The sequence below is a fragment of the Pleurodeles waltl genome, chromosome 9 (assembly GCF_031143425.1).
Source record: "Pleurodeles waltl isolate 20211129_DDA chromosome 9, aPleWal1.hap1.20221129, whole genome shotgun sequence".
NCBI classification, from domain to species: Eukaryota; Metazoa; Chordata; class Amphibia; order Caudata; family Salamandridae; genus Pleurodeles; species Pleurodeles waltl.
The window spans coordinates 298,404,432-298,425,009 of NC_090448.1; positions in this window are offsets into that span (position 1 = coordinate 298,404,432).

Consider the following 20,578-nt stretch of genomic DNA (forward strand, 5'->3'; position numbering starts at 1 on the left):
AAAAACACCTCTGTTTTCTTTCAAAAAATGTGATTTGTCCACGTTGCGTTTTGGGGCATTTCTTGTCGCGGGCGCTTGGCCTACCCACACAAGTGAGGTATCATTTTTACCAGGAGACTTGGGGGAACGCTGGGTGGAAGGAAATTTGTGGCTCCTCTCTGATTCCAGAACTTTCTCTCACCGAAATGTGAGGAAAACGTGTTTTTTTAGCCAAATTTTGAGGTTTGCAAAGGATTCTGGGTAACTGAACCTGGTCAGAGCCCCACAAGTCACCCCATCTTGGATTCCCCTAGGTCTCTAGTTTTCAAAAATGCACAGGTTTGGTAGGTTTCCCTAGGTGCCGGCGGAGCTAGAGGCCAAAATCTACAGGTAGGCACTTTGCAAAAAACACCTCTTTTTTCTTTAAAAAAATGTGATGTGTCGACTTTGCGTTTTGGGGCATTTCCTGTCGCGGGCGCTAGGCCTACCCACACAAGTGAGGTATCATTTTTACCGGGAGACTTGGGGAACGCTGGGTGGAAGGAAATTTGTGGCTCCTCTCAGATTCCAGAACTTTCTGTCTCCGAAATGTGAGGAAACCATGTTTTTGTAGCCAAATGTTGAGGTTTGCAAATTATTCTGGGTAACAGAACCTGGTCAGAGCCCCACAAGTCACCCCATCTTAGATTCCCCTAGGTCTCTAGTATTCAAAAATGCACAGGTTTGGTAGGTTTCCCTAGGTGCCGGCTGAGCTAGAGGCCAAAATCTACAGGTAGGCACTTTGCAAAAAACACCTCTGTTTTCTTTAAAAAAATGCGATGTGTCCACGTTGTGTTTTGGGGCATTTCCTGTCACGGGCGCTAGGCCTACCCACACAAGTGAGGTATCATTTTTACCGGGAGACTTGGGGGAACGCTGGGTGGAAGGAAATTTGTGGCTCCTCTCAGATTCCAGAACTTTCTGTCACCGAAATGTGAGGAAAACGTGTTTTTTTAGCCAAATATTGAGGTTTGCAAAGGATTCTGGGTAACTGAACCTGGTCAGAGCCCCACAAGTCACCCCATCTTGTATTCCCCTAGGTCTCTAGTTTTCAAAAATGCACAGGTTTTGTAGGTTTCCCTAGGTGCCGGCTGAGCTAGAGGCCAAAATCTACAGGTAGGCACTTTGCAAAAAACACCTCTTTTTTCTTTAAAATAATTCGATGTGTCCACTTTGTTTTTTGGGGCATTTCCTGTCACGGGCGCTAGGCCTAACCACACAAGTGAGGTATCATTTTTAGCGGGAGACTTGGGGGAACGCTGGGTGGAAGGAAATTTGTGGCTCCTCTCAGATTCCAGAACTTTCTGTCACCGAAATGTGAGGAAAACTAGTTTTTTTAGCCACATTTTGAGGTTTGCAAAGGATTCTGGGTAACTGAACCTGGTCAGAGCCCCACAAGTCACCCCATCTTGGATTCCCCTAGGTCTCTAGTTTTCAAAAAGGCACAGGTTTGGTAAGTTTCCCTAGGTGCCGGCTGAGCGAGAGGCCAAAATCTGCAGGTAGGCACTTTGCAAGAAACACCTCTGTTTTCTTTCAAAAAATGTGATGTGTCTACGTTGCGTTTTGGGGCATTTCCTGTCGCGGGCGCTAGGCCTACCCACACAAGTGAGGTATCATTTTTATCGGGAGACTTGGGGGAACGCTGGGTGGAAGGAAATTTGTGGCTCCTCTCTGATTCCAGAACTTTCTGTCACCGAAATGTGAGGAAAACTTGTTTTTTTACCCAAATGTTGAGGTCTGCAAAGGATTCTGGGTAACTGAACCTGGTCAGAGCCCCACAAGTCACCCCATCTTGGATTCCCCTAGGTCTCTAGTTTTCAAAAAGGCACAGGTTTGGTAGGTTTCCATAGGTGCCGGCTGAGCTAGAGGCCAAAATCTGCAGGTAGGCACTTTGCAAGAAACACCTCTGTTTTCTTTCAAAAAATGTGATGTGTCTACGTTGCGTTTTGGGGCATTTCCTGTCGCAGGCGCTAGGCCTACCCACACAAGTGAGGTATAATTTTTATCGGGAGACTTGGGGGAACGCTGGGTGGAAGGACATTTGTGGCTCCTCTCTGATTCCAGAACTTTCTGTCACCGAAATGTGAGGAAAACTTGTTTTTTTACCCAAATTTTGAGGTCTGCAAAGGATTCTGGGTAACTGAACCTGGTCAGAGCCCCACAAGTCACCCCATCTTGGATTCCCCTAGGTCTCTAGTTTTCAAAAAGGCACAGGTTTGGTAGGTTTCCCTAGGTGCCGGCTGAGCTAGAGGCCAAAATCTGCAGGTAGGCACTTTGCAAGAAACACCTCTGTTTTCTTTCAAAAAATGTGATGTGTCTACGTTGCGTTTTGGGGCATTTCCTGTCGCGGGCGCTAGGCCTACCCACACAAGTGAGGTATAATTTTTATCGGGAGACTTGGGGGAACGCTGGGTGGAAGGAAATTTGTGGCTCCTCTCTGATTCCAGAACTTTCTCTCACCGAAATGTGAGGAAAATGTGTTTATTTAGCCAAATTTTGAGGTTTGCAAAGGATTCTGGGTAACTGAACCTGGTCAGAGCCCCACAAGTCACTCCGTCTTAGATTCCCCTAGGTCCCTAGTTTTCAAAAATACACAGGTTTGGTAGGTTTCCCTAGGTGCCGGCTGAGCTAGAGGCCAAAATCTACAGGTAGGCACTTTGCAAAAAACACCTCTTTTTTCTTTAAAAAAATGTGATGTGTCCACGTTGCGTTTTGGGGCATTTCCTGTCGCGGGCGCTAGGCCTACCCACACAAGTGAGGTATCATTTTTACCGGGAGACTTGGGGAACGCTGGGTGGAAGGAAATTTGTGGCTCCTCTCTGATTCCAGAACTTTCTGTCACCGAAATGTGAGGAAAACTTGTTTTTTTACCCAAATTTTGAGGTCTGCAAAGGATTCTGGGTAACTGAACCTGGTCAGAGCCCCACAAGTCACCCCATCTTGGATTCCCCTAGGTCTCTAGTTTTCAAAAAGGCACAGGTTTGGTAGGTTTCCCTAGGTGCCGGCTGAGCTAGAGGCCAAAATCTGCAGGTAGGCACTTTGCAAGAAACACCTCTGTTTTCTTTCAAAAAATGTGATGTGTCTACGTTGCGTTTTGGGGCATTTCCTGTCGCGGGCGCTAGGCCTACCCACACAAGTGAGGTATAATTTTTATCGGGAGACTTGGGGGAACGCTGGGTGGAAGGAAATTTGTGGCTCCTCTCTGATTCCAGAACTTTCTGTCACCAAAATGGGAGGAAAACTTGTTTTTTTAGCCAAATTTTAAGGTCTGCAAAGGATTCTGGGTAACTGAACCTGGTCAGAGCCCCACAAGTCACTCCGTCTTAGATTCCCCTAGGTCCCTCGTTTTCAAAAATACACAGGTTTGGTAGGTTTCCCTAGGTGCCGGCTGAGCTAGAGGCCAAAATCTACAGGTAGGCACTTTGCAAAAAACACCTATGTGTCCACGTTGCGTTTTGGGGCATTTCCTGTCGCGGGCGCTAGGCCTACCCACACAAGTGAGGTATCATTTTTACCGGGAGACTTGGGGAACGCTGGGTGGAAGGAAATTTGTGGCTCCTCTCTGATTCCAGAACTTTCTGTCACCGAAATGTGAGGAAAACTTGTTTTTTTACCCAAATTTTGAGGTCTGCAAAGGATTCTGGGTAACTGAACCTGGTCAGAGCCCCACAAGTCAACCCATCTTGGATTCCCCTAGGTCTCTAGTTTTCAAAAAGGCACAGGTTTGGTAGGTTTCCCTAGGTGCCGGCTGAGCTAGAGGCCAAAATCTGCAGGTAGGCACTTTGCAAGAAACACCTCTGTTTTCTTTCAAAAAATGTGATGTGTCTACGTTGCGTTTTGGGGCATTTCCTGTCGCGGGCGCTAGGCCTACCCACACAAGTGAGGTATAATTTTTATCGGGAGACTTGGGGGAACGCTGGGTGGAAGGAAATTTGTGGCTCCTCTCTGATTCCAGAACTTTCTGTCACCAAAATGGGAGGAAAACTTGTTTTTTTAGCCAAATTTTGAGGTCTGCAAAGGATTCTGGGTAACTGAACCTGGTCAGAGCCCCACAAGTCACCCCGTCTTAGATTCCCCTAGGTCCCTAGTTTTCAAAAATACACAGGTTTGGTAGGTTTCCCTAGGTGCCGGCTGAGCTAGAGGCCAAAATCTGCAGGTAGGCACTTTGCAAGAAACATCACTGTTTTCTTTCAAAAAATGTGATGTGTCTACGTTGCGTTTTGGGGCATTTCCTGTCGCGGGCGCTAGGCCTACCCACACAAGTGAGGTATCATTTTTATCGGGAGACTTGGGGGAACGCTGGGCGGAAGGAAATTTGTGGCTCCTCTCTGATTCCAGAACATTCTGTCACCGAAATGTGAGGAAAACTTGTTTTTTTACCCACATTTTGAGGTCTGCAAAGGATTCTGGGTAACTGAACCTGGTCAGAGCCCCACAAGTCACCCCATCTTGGATTCCCCTAGGTCTCTAGTTTTCAAAAAGGCACAGGTTTGGTAGGTTTCCCTAGCTGCCGGCTGAGCTAGAGTCCAAAATCTGCAGGTAGGCACTTTGCAAGAAACACCTCTGTTTTCTTTCAAAAAATGTGATGTGTCTACGTTGCGTTTTGGGGCATTTCCTGTCGCGGGCGCTAGGCCTACCCACACAAGTGAGGTATAATTTTTATCGGGAGACTTGGGGGAACGCTGGGTGGAAGGAAATTTGTGGCTCCTCTCTGATTCCAGAACTTTCTGACACCAAAATGGGAGGAAAACTTGTTTTTTTAGCCAAATTTTGAGGTCTGCAAAGGATTCTGGGTAACTGAACCTGGTCAGAGCCCCACAAGTCACCCCGTCTTGGATTCCCCTAGGTCTCTAGTTTTCAAAAATGCACAGGTTTGGTAGGTTTCCCTAGGTGCCGGCTGAGCTAGAGGCCAAAATCTACAGGTTGGCACTTTGCAAAAAACACCTCTGTTTTCTTTCAAAAAATGTGATTTGTCCACGTTGCGTTTTGGGGCATTTCTTGTCGCGGGCACTTGGCCTACCCACACAAGTGAGGTATCATTTTTACCGGGAGACTTGGGGAAACGCTGGGTGGAAGGAAATTTGTGGCTCCTCTCAGATTCCAGAACTTTCTGTCACCGAAATGTGAGGAAAACATGTTTTTTTTGCCAAATTTTGAGGTTTGCAAAGGATTCTGGGTAACAGAACCTGGTCAGAGCCCTACAAGTCACCCCATCTTAGATTCCCCTAGGTCTCTAGTTTTCAAAAATGCACAGGTTTGGTAGGTTTCCCTAGGTGCCGGCTGAGCTAGAGGCCAAAATCTACAGGTAGGCACTTTGCAAAAAACACCTCTGTTTTCTTTAAAAAAATGTGATGTGTCCACGTTGTGTTTTGGGTCATTTCCTGTCGCGGGCGCTAGGCCTACCCACACAAGTGAGGTATCATTTTTATCGGGAGACTTGGGGGAACGCTGGGTGGAAGGAAATTTGTGGCTCCTCTCTGATTCCAGAACTTTCTGTCACCGAAATGGGAGGAAAACTTGTTTTTTTAGCCAAATTTTGAGGTTTGCAAAGGATTCTGGGTAACAGAACCTGGTCAGAGCCCCACAAGTCACCCCATCTTAGATTCCCCTAGGTCTCTAGTTTTCAAAAATGCACAGGTTTGGTAGGTTTCCCTAGGTGCCGGCTGAGCTAGAGGCCAAAATCTACAGGTAGGCACTTTGCAAAAAACACCTCTGTTTTCTTTAAAAAAATGTGATGTGTCCACGTTGCGTTTTGGGGCATTTCCTGTCGCGGGCGCTTGGCCTACCCACACAAGTAAGGTATCATTTTTATCGGGAGACTTGGGGAAACGCTGGGTGGAAGGAAATTTGTGGCTCCCCTCTGATTCCAGAACTTTCTGTCACCGAAATGGGAGGAAAACTAGTTTTTTTAGCCAAATTTTGAGGTCTGCAAAGGATTCTGGGTAACAGAACCTAGTCAGAGCCCCACAAGTCACCCCATCTTAGATTCCCCTAGGTCCCTAGTTTTCAAAAATACACAGGTGTGGTAGGTTTCCCTAGGTGCCGGCTGAGCTAGAGGCCAAAATCTACAGGTAGGCACTTTGCAAAAAACACCTCTGTTTTCTTTCAAAAAATGTGATGTGTCCACGTTGCGTTTTGGGGCATTTCCTGTCGCGGGCGCTAGGCCTACCCACACAAGTGAGGTATCATTTTTACCGGGAGACTTGGGGGAACGCTGGGTGGAAGGAAATTTGTGGCTCCTCTCAGATTCCAGAACTTTCTGTCACCGAAATGTGAGGAAAACATGTTTTTTTAGCCAAATTTTGAGGTCTGCAAAGGATTCTGGGTAACTGAACCTGGTCAGAGCCCCACAAGTCACCCCATCTTGGATTCCCCTAGGTCTCTAGTTTTCAAAAATGCACAGGTTTGGTAGGTTTCCCTAGGTGCCGGCTGAGCTAGAGGCCAAAATCTACAGGTAGGCACTTTGCAAAAAACACCTCTGTTTTCATTCAAAAAATGTGATTTGTCCACGTTGCGTTTTGGGGCATTTCTTGTCGCGGGCGCTTGGCCTACCCACACAAGTGAGGTATCATTTTTACCGGGAGACTTAGGGGAACGCTGGGTGGAAGGAAATTTGTGACTCCTCTCAGATTCCAGAACTTTCTGTCACCGAAATTTGAGGAAAACATGTTTTTGTAGCCAAATGTTGAGGTTTGCAAATTATTCTGGGTAACAGAACCTGGTCAGAGCCCCACAAGTCACCCCATCTTAGATTCCCCTAGGTCTCTAGTTTTCAAAAATGCACAGGTTTGGTAGGTTTCCCTAGGTGCCGGCTGAGCTAGCGGCCAAAATCTACAGGTAGGCACTTTGCAAAAAACACCTCTGTTTTCTTTAAAAAAATGTGATGTGCCTACGTTGTGTTTTGGGGCATTTCCTGTCACGGGCGCTTGGCCTACCCACACAAGTGAGGTATCATTTTTACCGGGAGACTTGGGGGAACGCTGGGTGGAAGGAAATTTGTGGCTCCTCTCAGATTCCAGAACTTTCTCTCACCGAAATATGAGGAAAACGTGTTTTTTTAGCCAAATTTTGAGGTTTGCAAAGGATTCTGGGTAACTGAACCTGGTCAGAGCCCCACAAGTCACCCCATCTTGGATTCCCCTAGGTCTCTAGTTTTCAAAAATGCACAGGTTTGGTAGGTTTCCCTAGGTGCCGGCTGAGCTAGAGGCCAAAATCTGCAGGTAGGCACTTTGCCAGAAACACCTCTGTTTTCTTTTAAAAAATGTGATGTGTCTACGTTGCGTTTTGGGGCATTTCCTGTCTCGGGCGCTAGGCCTACCCACACAAGTGAGGTATCATTTTTATCGGGAGACTTGGGGGAACGCTGGGTGGAAGGAAATTTGTGGCTCCTCTCTGATTCCATAACTTTCTGTCACCAAAATGGGAGGAAAACTTGTTTTTTTAGCCAAATTTTGAGGTCTGCAAAGGATTCTGGGTAACTGAACCTGGTCAGAGCCCCACAAGTCACCCCGTCTTGGATTCCCCTAGGTCTCTAGTTTTCAAAAATGCACAGGTTTGGTAAGTTTCCCTAGGTGCCGGCTGAGCTAGAGGCCAAAATCTACAGGTAGGCACTTTGCAAAAAACACCTCTGTTTTCTTTCAAAAAATGTGATTTGTCCACGTTGCTTTTTGGGGCATTTCTTGTCGCGGGCGCTTGGCCTACCCACACAAGTGAGGTATCATTTTTACCGGGAGACTTGGGGGAACGCTGGGTGGAAGGAAATTTGTGGCTCCTCTCAGATTCCAGAACTTTCTGTCACCGAAATGTGAGGAAAACATGTTTTTGTAGCCAAATGTTGAGGTTTGCAAATTATTCTGGGTAACAGAACCTGGTCAGAGTCCCACAAGTCACCCCATCTTGGATTCCCCTAGGTCTCTAGTTTTCAAAAATGCACAGGTTTGGTAGGTTTCCCTAGGTGCCGGCTGAGCTAGCGGCCAAAATCTACAGGTAGGCACTTTGCAAAAAACACCTCTGTTTTCTTTAAAAAAATGTGATTTGTCCACGTTGCGTTTTGGGGCATTTCTTGTCGCGGGCGCTTGGCCTACCCACACAAGTGAGGTATCATTTTTACCGGGAGACTTGGGGGAACGCTGGGTGGAAGGAAATTTGTGGCTCCTCTCAGATTCCAGAACTTTCTCTCACCGAAATATGAGGAAAACGTGTTTTTTTAGCCAAATTTTGAGGTTTGCAAAGGATTCTGGGTAACTGAACCTGGTCAGAGCCCCACAAGTCACCCCATCTTGGATTCCCCTAGGTCTCTAGTTTTCAAAAATGCACAGGTTTGGTAGGTTTCCCTAGGTGCCGGCTGAGCTAGAGGCCAAAATCTGCAGGTAGGCACTTTGCCAGAAACACCTCTGTTTTCTTTTAAAAAATGTGATGTGTCTACGTTGCGTTTTGGGGCATTTCCTGTCTCGGGCGCTAGGCCTACCCACACAAGTGAGGTATCATTTTTATCGGGAGACTTGGGGGAACGCTGGGTGGAAGGAAATTTGTGGCTCCTCTCTGATTCCAGAACTTTCTGTCACCAAAATGGGAGGAAAACTTGTTTTTTTAGCCAAATTTTGAGGTCTGCAAAGGATTCTGGGTAACTGAACCTGGTCAGAGCCCCACAAGTCACCCCGTCTTGGATTCCCCTAGGTCTCTAGTTTTCAAAAATGCACAGGTTTGGTAAGTTTCCCTAGGTGCCGGCTGAGCTAGAGGCCAAAATCTACAGGTAGGCACTTTGCAAAAAACACCTCTGTTTTCTTTCAAAAAATGTGATTTGTCCACGTTGCGTTTTGGGGCATTTCTTGTCGCGGGCGCTTGGCCTACCCACACAAGTGAGGTATCATTTTTACCGGGAGACTTGGGGGAACGCTGGGTGGAAGGAAATTTGTGGCTCCTCTCAGATTCCAGAACTTTCTGTCACCGAAATGTGAGGAAAACATGTTTTTGTAGCCAAATGTTGAGGTTTGCAAATTATTCTGGGTAACAGAACCTGGTCAGAGCCCCAGAAGTCACCCCATCTTAGATTCCCCTAGGTATCTAGTTTTAAAATATGCACAGGTTTGGTAGGTTTCCCTAGGTGCCGGCTGACCTAGAGGCCAAAATCTACAGGTAGGCACTTTGCAAAAAACACCTCTGTTTTCTTTAAAAAAATGTGATGTGTCCACGTTGCGTTTTGGGGCATTTCCTGTCGTGGGCGCTAGGGCTACCCACACAAGTGAGGTTTCATTTTTATCGGGAGACTTGGGGGAAGGCTGGGTGGAAGGAAATTTGTGGCTCCTCTCTGATTTCAGAACTTTCTGTCACCGAAATGGGAGGAAAATGTGTTTTTTTAGCTAAATTTTGAGGTTTGCAAAGGATTCTGGGTAACTGAACCTGGTCAGAGCCCCACAAGTCACCCCATCTTGGATTCCCCTAGGTCTCTAGTTTTCAAAAATGGACAGGTTTGGTAGGTTTCCCTAGGTGACGGCTGAGCTAGAGGCCAAAATCTACAGGTAGGCACTTTGCAAAAAACACCTCTGTTTTCTTTCAAAAAATGTGATATGTCCACGTTGCATTTTGGGGCATTTCCTGTCGCGGGCGCTAGGCCTACCCACACAAGTGAGGTATCATTTTTACCGGGAGACTTGGGGGAACGCTGGGTGGAAGGAAATTTGTGGCTCCTCTCAGATTCCAGAACTTTCTGTCACCGAAATGTGAGGAAAACATGTTTTTTTAGCCAAATTTTGAGGTCTGCAAAGGATTCTGGGTAACTGAACCTGGTCAGAGCCCCACAAGTCACCCCATCTTGGATTCCCCTAGGTCTCTAGTTTTCAAAAATGCACAGGTTTGGTAGGTTTCCCTAGGTGCCGGCTGAGCTAGAGGCCAAAATCTACAGGTAGGCACTTTGCAAAAAACACCTCTGTTTTCTTTCAAAAAATGTGATTTGTCCACGTTGCGTTTTGGGGCATTTCTTGTCGCGGGCGCTTGGCCTACCCACACAAGTGAGGTATCATTTTTACCAGGAGACTTGGGGGAACGCTGGGTGGAAGGAAATTTGTGGCTCCTCTCTGATTCCAGAACTTTCTCTCACCGAAATGTGAGGAAAACGTGTTTTTTTAGCCAAATTTTGAGGTTTGCAAAGGATTCTGGGTAACTGAACCTGGTCAGAGCCCCACAAGTCACCCCATCTTGGATTCCCCTAGGTCTCTAGTTTTCAAAAATGCACAGGTTTGGTAGGTTTCCCTAGGTGCCGGCGGAGCTAGAGGCCAAAATCTACAGGTAGGCACTTTGCAAAAAACACCTCTTTTTTCTTTAAAAAAATGTGATGTGTCTACTTTGCGTTTTGGGGCATTTCCTGTCGCGGGCGCTAGGCCTACCCACACAAGTGAGGTATCATTTTTACCGGGAGACTTGGGGAACGCTGGGTGGAAGGAAATTTGTGGCTCCTCTCAGATTCCAGAACTTTCTGTCTCCGAAATGTGAGGAAACCATGTTTTTGTAGCCAAATGTTGAGGTTTGCAAATTATTCTGGGTAACAGAACCTGGTCAGAGCCCCACAAGTCACCCCATCTTAGATTCCCCTAGGTCTCTAGTATTCAAAAATGCACAGGTTTGGTAGGTTTCCCTAGGTGCCGGCTGAGCTAGAGGCCAAAATCTACAGGTAGGCACTTTGCAAAAAACACCTCTGTTTTCTTTAAAAAAATGCGATGTGTCCACGTTGTGTTTTGGGGCATTTCCTGTCACGGGCGCTAGGCCTACCCACACAAGTGAGGTATCATTTTTACCGGGAGACTTGGGGGAACGCTGGGTGGAAGGAAATTTGTGGCTCCTCTCAGATTCCAGAACTTTCTGTCACCGAAATGTGAGGAAAACGTGTTTTTTTAGCCAAATATTGAGGTTTGCAAAGGATTCTGGGTAACTGAACCTGGTCAGAGCCCCACAAGTCACCCCATCTTGTATTCCCCTAGGTCTCTAGTTTTGAAAAATGCACAGGTTTTGTAGGTTTCCCTAGGTGCCGGCTGAGCTAGAGGCCAAAATCTACAGGTAGGCACTTTGCAAAAAACACCTCTTTTTTCTTTAAAATAATTCGATGTGTCCACTTTGTTTTTTGGGGCATTTCCTGTCACGGGCGCTAGGCCTAACCACACAAGTGAGGTATCATTTTTAGCGGGAGACTTGGGGGAACGCTGGGTGGAAGGAAATTTGTGGCTCCTCTCAGATTCCAGAACTTTCTGTCACCGAAATGTGAGGAAAACTAGTTTTTTTAGCCACATTTTGAGGTTTGCAAAGGATTCTGGGTAACTGAACCTGGTCAGAGCCCCACAAGTCACCCCATCTTGGATTCCCCTAGGTCTCTAGTTTTCAAAAAGGCACAGGTTTGGTAAGTTTCCCTAGGTGCCGGCTGAGCGAGAGGCCAAAATCTGCAGGTAGGCACTTTGCAAGAAACACCTCTGTTTTCTTTCAAAAAATGTGATGTGTCTACGTTGCGTTTTGGGGCATTTCCTGTCGCGGGCGCTAGGCCTACCCACACAAGTGAGGTATCATTTTTATCGGGAGACTTGGGGGAACGCTGGGTGGAAGGAAATTTGTGGCTCCTCTCTGATTCCAGAACTTTCTGTCACCGAAATGTGAGGAAAACTTGTTTTTTTACCCAAATGTTGAGGTCTGCAAAGGATTCTGGGTAACTGAACCTGGTCAGAGCCCCACAAGTCACCCCATCTTGGATTCCCCTAGGTCTCTAGTTTTCAAAAAGGCACAGGTTTGGTAGGTTTCCCTAGTTGACGGCTGAGCTAGAGGCCAAAATCTACAGGTAGGCACTTTGCAAAAAACACCTCTGTTTTCTTTCAAAAAATGTGATATGTCCACGTTGCATTTTGGGGCATTTCCTGTCGCGGGCGCTAGGCCTACCCACACAAGTGAGGTATCATTTTTACCGGGAGACTTGGGGGAACGCTGGGTGGAAGGAAATTTGTGGCTCCTCTCAGATTCCAGAACTTTCTGTCACCGAAATGTGAGGAAAACATGTTTTTTTAGCCAAATTTTGAGGTCTGCAAAGGATTCTGGGTAACTGAACCTGGTCAGAGCCCCACAAGTCACCCCATCTTGGATTCCCCTAGGTCTCTAGTTTTCAAAAATGCACAGGTTTGGTAGGTTTCCCTAGGTGCCGGCTGAGCTAGAGGCCAAAATCTACAGGTAGGCACTTTGCAAAAAACACCTCTGTTTTCTTTCAAAAAATGTGATTTGTCCACGTTGCGTTTTGGGGCATTTCTTGTCGCGGGCGCTTGGCCTACCCACACAAGTGAGGTATCATTTTTACCAGGAGACTTGGGGGAACGCTGGGTGGAAGGAAATTTGTGGCTCCTCTCTGATTCCAGAACTTTCTCTCACCGAAATGTGAGGAAAACGTGTTTTTTTAGCCAAATTTTGAGGTTTGCAAAGGATTCTGGGTAACTGAACCTGGTCAGAGCCCCACAAGTCACCCCATCTTGGATTCCCCTAGGTCTCTAGTTTTCAAAAATGCACAGGTTTGGTAGGTTTCCCTAGGTGCCGGCGGAGCTAGAGGCCAAAATCTACAGGTAGGCACTTTGCAAAAAACACCTCTTTTTTCTTTAAAAAAATGTGATGTGTCGACTTTGCGTTTTGGGGCATTTCCTGTCGCGGGCGCTAGGCCTACCCACACAAGTGAGGTATCATTTTTACCGGGAGACTTGGGGAACGCTGGGTGGAAGGAAATTTGTGGCTCCTCTCAGATTCCAGAACTTTCTGTCTCCGAAATGTGAGGAAACCATGTTTTTGTAGCCAAATGTTGAGGTTTGCAAATTATTCTGGGTAACAGAACCTGGTCAGAGCCCCACAAGTCACCCCATCTTAGATTCCCCTAGGTCTCTAGTATTCAAAAATGCACAGGTTTGGTAGGTTTCCCTAGGTGCCGGCTGAGCTAGAGGCCAAAATCTACAGGTAGGCACTTTGCAAAAAACACCTCTGTTTTCTTTAAAAAAATGCGATGTGTCCACGTTGTGTTTTGGGGCATTTCCTGTCACGGGCGCTAGGCCTACCCACACAAGTGAGGTATCATTTTTACCGGGAGACTTGGGGGAACGCTGGGTGGAAGGAAATTTGTGGCTCCTCTCAGATTCCAGAACTTTCTGTCACCGAAATGTGAGGAAAACGTGTTTTTTTAGCCAAATATTGAGGTTTGCAAAGGATTCTGGGTAACTGAACCTGGTCAGAGCCCCACAAGTCACCCCATCTTGTATTCCCCTAGGTCTCTAGTTTTCAAAAATGCACAGGTTTTGTAGGTTTCCCTAGGTGCCGGCTGAGCTAGAGGCCAAAATCTACAGGTAGGCACTTTGCAAAAAACACCTCTTTTTTCTTTAAAATAATTCGATGTGTCCACTTTGTTTTTTGGGGCATTTCCTGTCACGGGCGCTAGGCCTAACCACACAAGTGAGGTATCATTTTTAGCGGGAGACTTGGGGGAACGCTGGGTGGAAGGAAATTTGTGGCTCCTCTCAGATTCCAGAACTTTCTGTCACCGAAATGTGAGGAAAACTAGTTTTTTTAGCCACATTTTGAGGTTTGCAAAGGATTCTGGGTAACTGAACCTGGTCAGAGCCCCACAAGTCACCCCATCTTGGATTCCCCTAGGTCTCTAGTTTTCAAAAAGGCACAGGTTTGGTAAGTTTCCCTAGGTGCCGGCTGAGCGAGAGGCCAAAATCTGCAGGTAGGCACTTTGCAAGAAACACCTCTGTTTTCTTTCAAAAAATGTGATGTGTCTACGTTGCGTTTTGGGGCATTTCCTGTCGCGGGCGCTAGGCCTACCCACACAAGTGAGGTATCATTTTTATCGGGAGACTTGGGGGAACGCTGGGTGGAAGGAAATTTGTGGCTCCTCTCTGATTCCAGAACTTTCTGTCACCGAAATGTGAGGAAAACTTGTTTTTTTACCCAAATGTTGAGGTCTGCAAAGGATTCTGGGTAACTGAACCTGGTCAGAGCCCCACAAGTCACCCCATCTTGGATTCCCCTAGGTCTCTAGTTTTCAAAAAGGCACAGGTTTGGTAGGTTTCCATAGGTGCCGGCTGAGCTAGAGGCCAAAATCTGCAGGTAGGCACTTTGCAAGAAACACCTCTGTTTTCTTTCAAAAAATGTGATGTGTCTACGTTGCGTTTTGGGGCATTTCCTGTCGCAGGCGCTAGGCCTACCCACACAAGTGAGGTATAATTTTTATCGGGAGACTTGGGGGAACGCTGGGTGGAAGGACATTTGTGGCTCCTCTCTGATTCCAGAACTTTCTGTCACCAAAATGGGAGGAAAACTTGTTTTTTTAGCCAAATTTTGAGGTCTGCAAAGGATTCTGGGTAACTGAACCTGGTCAGAGCCCCACAAGTCACCCCGTCTTGGATTCCCCTAGGTCTCTAGTTTTCAAAAATGCACAGGTTTGGTAGGTTTCCCTAGGTGCCGGCTGAGCTAGAGGCCAAAATCTACAGGTAGGCACTTTGCAAAAAACACCTCTGTTTTCTTTCAAAAAATGTGATTTGTCCACGTTGCGTTTTGGGGCATTTCTTGTCGCGGGCTCTTGGCCTACCCACACAAGTGAGGTATCATTTTTACCGGGAGACTTGGGGGAACGCTGGGTGGAAGGAAATTTGTGGCTCCTCTCAGATTCCAGAACTTTCTGTCACCGAAATGTGAGGAAAACATGTTTTTGTAGCCAAATGTTGAGGTTTGCAAATTATTCTGGGTAACAGAACCTGGTCAGAGCCCCACAAGTCACCCCATCTTAGATTCCCCTAGGTATCTAGTTTTAAAATATGCACAGGTTTGGTAGGTTTCCCTAGGTGCCGGCTGAGCTTGAGGCCAAAATCTACAGGTAGGCACTTTGCAAAAAACACCTCTGTTTTCTTTCAAAAAATGTGATGTGTCCACGTTGCGTTTTGGGGCATTTCCTGTCGTGGGCGCTAGGCCTACCCACACAAGTGAGGTATCATTTTTATCGGGAGACTTGGGGGAAGGCTGGGTGGAAGGAAATTTGTGGCTCCTCTCTGATTTCAGAACTTTCTGTCACCGAAATGGGAGGAAAACTTGTTTTGTTAGCCAAATTATGAGGTCTGCAAAGGATTCTGGGTAACTGAACCTGGTCAGAGCCCCACAAGTCACCCCATCTTCGATTCCCCTAGGTCTCTAGTTTTCAAAAATGGACAGGTTTGGTAGGTTTCCCTAGGTGCCGGCTGAGGTAGAGGCCAAAATCTACAGGTAGGCACTTTGCAAAAAACACCTCTGTTTTCTTTAAAAAAATGTGATATGTCCACGTTGCGTTTTGGGGCATTTCCTGTCGCAGGCGCTAGGCCTACCCACACAAGTGAGGTATCATTTTTACCGGGAGACTTGGGGGAACGCTGGGTGGAAGGAAATTTGTGGCTCCTCTCAGATTCCAGAACTTTCTGTCACCGAAATGTGAGGAAAACGTGTTTTTTTAGCCAAATATTGAGGTTTGCAAAGGGTTCTGGGTAACTGAACCTGGTCAGAGCCCCACAAGTCACCCCATCTTGTATTCCCCTAGGTCTCTAGTTTTCAAAAATGCACAGGTTTTGTAAGTTTCCCTAGGTGCCGGCTGAGCTAGAGGCCAAAATCTACAGGTAGGCACTTTGCAAAAAACACCTCTTTTTTCTTTAAAAAAATTCGATGTGTCCACTTTGTTTTTTGGGGCATTTCCTGTCACGGGCGCTAGGCCTAACCACACAAGTGAGGTATCATTTTTACCGGGAGACTTGGGGGAACGCTGGGTGGAAGGAAATTTGTGGCTCCTCTCAGATTCCAGAACTTTCTGTCACCGAAATGTGAGGAAAACATGTTTTTGTAGCCAAATGTTGAGGTTTGCAAATTATTCTGGGTAACAGAACCTGGTCAGAGTCCCACAAGTCACCCCATCTTGGATTCCCCTAGGTCTCTAGTTTTCAAAAATGCACAGGTTTGGTAGGTTTCCCTAGGTGCCGGCTGAGCTAGCGGCCAAAATCTACAGGTAGGCACTTTGCAAAAAACACCTCTGTTTTCTTTAAAAAAATGTGATTTGTCCACGTTGCGTTTTGGGGCATTTCTTGTCGCGGGCGCTTGGCCTACCCACACAAGTGAGGTATCATTTTTACCGGGAGACTTGGGGGAACGCTGGGTGGAAGGAAATTTGTGGCTCCTCTCAGATTCCAGAACTTTCTGTCACCGAAATGGGAGGAAAACTTGTTTTTTTAGCCAAATTTTGAGGTTTGCAAAGGATTCTGGGTAACAGAACCTGGTCAGAGCCCCACAAGTCACCCCATCTTAGATTCCCCTAGGTCTCTAGTTTTCAAAAATGCACAGGTTTGGTAGGTTTCCCTAGGTGCCGGCTGAGCTAGAGGCCAAAATCTACAGGTAGGCACTTTGCAAAAAACACCTCTGTTTTCTTTAAAAAAATGTGATGTGTCCACGTTGCGTTTTGGGGCATTTCCTGTCGCGGGCGCTTGGCCTACCCACACAAGTAAGGTATCATTTTTATCGGGAGACTTGTGGAAACGCTGGGTGGAAGGAAATTTGTGGCTCCCCTCTGATTCCAGAACTTTCTGTCACCGAAATGGGAGGAAAACTTGTTTTTTTAGCCAAATTTTGAGGTCTGCAAAGGATTCTGGGTAACAGAACCTGGTCAGAGCCCCACAAGTCACCCCATCTTAGATTCCCCTAGGTCCCTAGTTTTCAAAAATACACAGGTTTGGTAGGTTTCCCTAGGTGCCGGCTGAGCTAGAGGCCAAAATCTACAGGTAGGCACTTTGCAAAAAACACCTCTGTTTTCTTTCAAAAAATGTGATGTGTCCACGTTGCGTTTTGGGGCATTTCCTGTCGCGGGCGCTAGGCCTACCCACACAAGTGAGGTATCATTTTTACCGGGAGACTTGGGGGAACGCTGGGTGGAAGGAAATTTGTGGCTCCTCTCAGATTGCAGAACTTTCTGTCACCGAAATGTGAGGAAAACATGTTTTTTTAGCCAAATTTTGAGGTCTGCAAAGGATTCTGGGTAACTGAACCTGGTCAGAGCCCCACAAGTCACCCCATCTTGGATTCCCCTAGGTCTCTAGTTTTCAAAAATGCACAGGTTTGGTAGGTTTCCCTAGGTGCCGGCTGAGCTAGAGGCCAAAATCTACAGGTAGGCACTTTGCAAAAAACACCTCTGTTTTCATTCAAAAAATGTGATTTGTCCACGTTGCGTTTTGGGGCATTTCTTGTCGCGGGCGCTTGGCCTACCCACACAAGTGAGGTATCATTTTTACCGGGAGACTTAGGGGAACGCTGGGTGGAAGGAAATTTGTGACTCCTCTCAGATTCCAGAACTTTCTGTCACCGAAATTTGAGGAAAACATGTTTTTGTAGCCAAATGTTGAGGTTTGCAAATTATTCTGGGTAACAGAACCTGGTCAGAGCCCCACAAGTCACCCCATCTTAGATTCCCCTAGGTCTCTAGTTTTCAAAAATGCACAGGTTTGGTAGGTTTCCCTAGGTGCCGGCTGAGCTAGCGGCCAAAATCTACAGGTAGGCACTTTGCAAAAAACACCTCTGTTTTCTTTAAAAAAATGTGATGTGCCTACGTTGTGTTTTGGGGCATTTCCTGTCACGGGCGCTTGGCCTACCCACACAAGTGAGGTATTATTTTTACCGGGAGACTTGGGGGAACGCTGGGTGGAAGGAAATTTGTGGCTCCTCTCAGATTCCAGAACTTTCTCTCACCGAAATATGAGGAAAACGTGTTTTTTTAGCCAAATTTTGAGGTTTGCAAAGGATTCTGGGTAACTGAACCTGGTCAGAGCCCCACAAGTCAACCCATCTTGGATTCCCCTAGGTCTCTAGTTTTCAAAAATGCACAGGTTTGGTAGGTTTCCCTAGGTGCCGGCTGAGCTAGAGGCCAAAATCTGCAGGTAGGTACTTTGCCAGAAACACCTCTGTTTTCTTTTAAAAAATGTGATGTGTCTACGTTGCTTTTTGGGGCATTTCCTGTCTCGGGCGCTAGGCCTACCCACACAAGTGAGGTATCATTTTTATCGGGAGACTTGGGGGAACGCTGGGTGGAAGGAAATTTGTGGCTCCTCTCTGATTCCAGAACTTTCTGTCACCAAAATGGGAGGAAAACTTGTTTTTTTAGCCAAATTTTGAGGTCTGCAAAGGATTCTGGGTAACTGAACCTGGTCAGAGCCCCACAAGTCACCCCGTCTTGGATTCCCCTAGGTCTCTAGTTTTAAAAAATGCACAGGTTTGGTAAGTTTCCCTAGGTGCCGGCTGAGCTAGAGGCCAAAATCTACAGGTAGGCACTTTGCAAAAAACACCTCTGTTTTCTTTCAAAAAATGTGATTTGTCCACGTTGCGTTTTGGGGCATTTCTTGTCGCGGGCGCTTGGCCTACCCACACAAGTGAGGTATCATTTTTACCGGGAGACTTGGGGGAACGCTGGGTGGAAGGAAATTTGTGGCTCCTCTCAGATTCCAGAACTTTCTGTCACCGAAATGTGAGGAAAACATGTTTTTGTAGCCAAATGTTGAGGTTTGCAAATTATTCTGGGTAACAGAACCTGGTCAGAGTCCCACAAGTCACCCCATCTTGGATTCCCCTAGGTCTCTAGTTTTCAAAAATGCACAGGTTTGGTAGGTTTCCCTAGGTGCCGGCTGAGCTAGCGGCCAAAATCTACAGGTAGGCACTTTGCAAAAAACACCTCTGTTTTCTTTAAAAAAATGTGATTTGTCCACGTTGCGTTTTGGGGCATTTCTTGTCGCGGGCGCTTGGCCTACCCACACAAGTGAGGTATCATTTTTATCGGGAGACTTGGGGGAACGCTGGGTGGAAGGAAATTTGTGGCTCCTCTCAGATTCCAGAACTTTCTCTCACCGAAATATGAGGAAAACGTGTTTTTTTAGCCAAATTTTGAGGTTTGCAAAGGATTCTGGGTAACTGAACCTGGTCAGAGCCCCACAAGTCACCCCATCTTGGATTCCCCTAGGTCTCTAGTTTTCAAAAATGCACAGGTTTGGTAGGTTTCCCTAGGTGCCGGCTGAGCTAGAGGCCAAAATCTGCAGGTAGGCACTTTGCCAGAAACACCTCTGTTTTCTTTTAAAAAATGTGATGTGTCTACGTTGCGTTTTGGGGCATTTCCTGTCTCGGGCGCTAGGCCTACCCACACAAGTGAGGTATCATTTTTATCGGGAGACTTGGGGGAACGCTGGGTGGAAGGAAATTTTTGGCTCCTCTCTGATTCCAGAACTTTCTGTCACCAAAATGGGAGGAAAACTTGTTTTTTTAGCCAAATTTTGAGGTCTGCAAAGGATTCTGGGTAACTGAACCTGGTCAGAGCCCCACAAGTCACCCCGTCTTGGATTCCCCTAGGTCTCTAGTTTTCAAAAATGCACAGGTTTGGTAAGTTTCCCTAGGTGCCGGCTGAGCTAGAGGCCAAAATCTACAGGTAGGCACTTTGCAAAAAACACCTCTGTTTTCTTTCAAAAAATGTGATTTGTCCACGTTGCGTTTTGGGGCATTTCTTGTCGCGGGCGCTTGGCCTACCCACACAAGTGAGGTATCATTTTTACCGGGAGACTTGGGGGAACGCTGGGTGGAAGGAAATTTGTGGCTCCTCTCAGATTCCAGAACTTTCTGTCACCGAAATGTGAGGAAAACATGTTTTTGTAGCCAAATGTTGAGGTTTGCAAATTATTCTGGGTAACAGAACCTGGTCAGAGCCCCAGAAGTCACCCCATCTTAGATTCCCCTAGGTATCTAGTTTTAAAATATGCACAGGTTTGGTAGGTTTCCCTAGGTGCCGGCTGACCTAGAGGCCAAAATCTACAGGTAGGCACTTTGCAAAAAACACCTCTGTTTTCTTTCAAAAAATGTGATGTGTCCACGTTGCGTTTTGGGGCATTTCCTGTCGTGGGCGCTAGGGCTACCCACACAAGTGAGGTTTCATTTTTATCGGGAGACTTGGGGGAAGGCTGGGTGGAAGGAAATTTGTGGCTCCTCTCTGATTTCAGAACTTTCTGTCACCGAAATGGGAGGAAAATGTGTTTTTTTAGCTAAATTTTGAGGTTTGCAAAGGATTCTGGGTAACTGAACCTGGTCAGAGCCCCACAAGTCACCCCATCTTGGATTCCCCTAGGTCTCTAGTTTTCAAAAATGGACAGGTTTGGTAGGTTTCCCTAGGTGACGGCTGAGCTAGAGGCCAAAATCTACAGGTAGGCACTTTGCAAAAAACACCTCTGTTTTCTTTAAAAAAATGTGATATGTCCACGTTGCGTTTTGGGGCATTTCCTGTCGCGGGCGCTAGGCCTACCCACACAAGTGAGGTATCATTTTTACCGGGAGACTTGGGGGAACGCTGGGTGGAAGGAAATTTGTGGCTCCTCTCAGATTCCAGAACTTTCTGTCACCGAAATGTGAGGAAAACATGTTTTTTTAGCCAAATTTTGAGGTCTGCAAAGGATTCTGGGTAACTGAACCTGGTCAGAGCCCCACAAGTCACCCCATCTTGGATTCCCCTAGGTCTCTAGTTTTC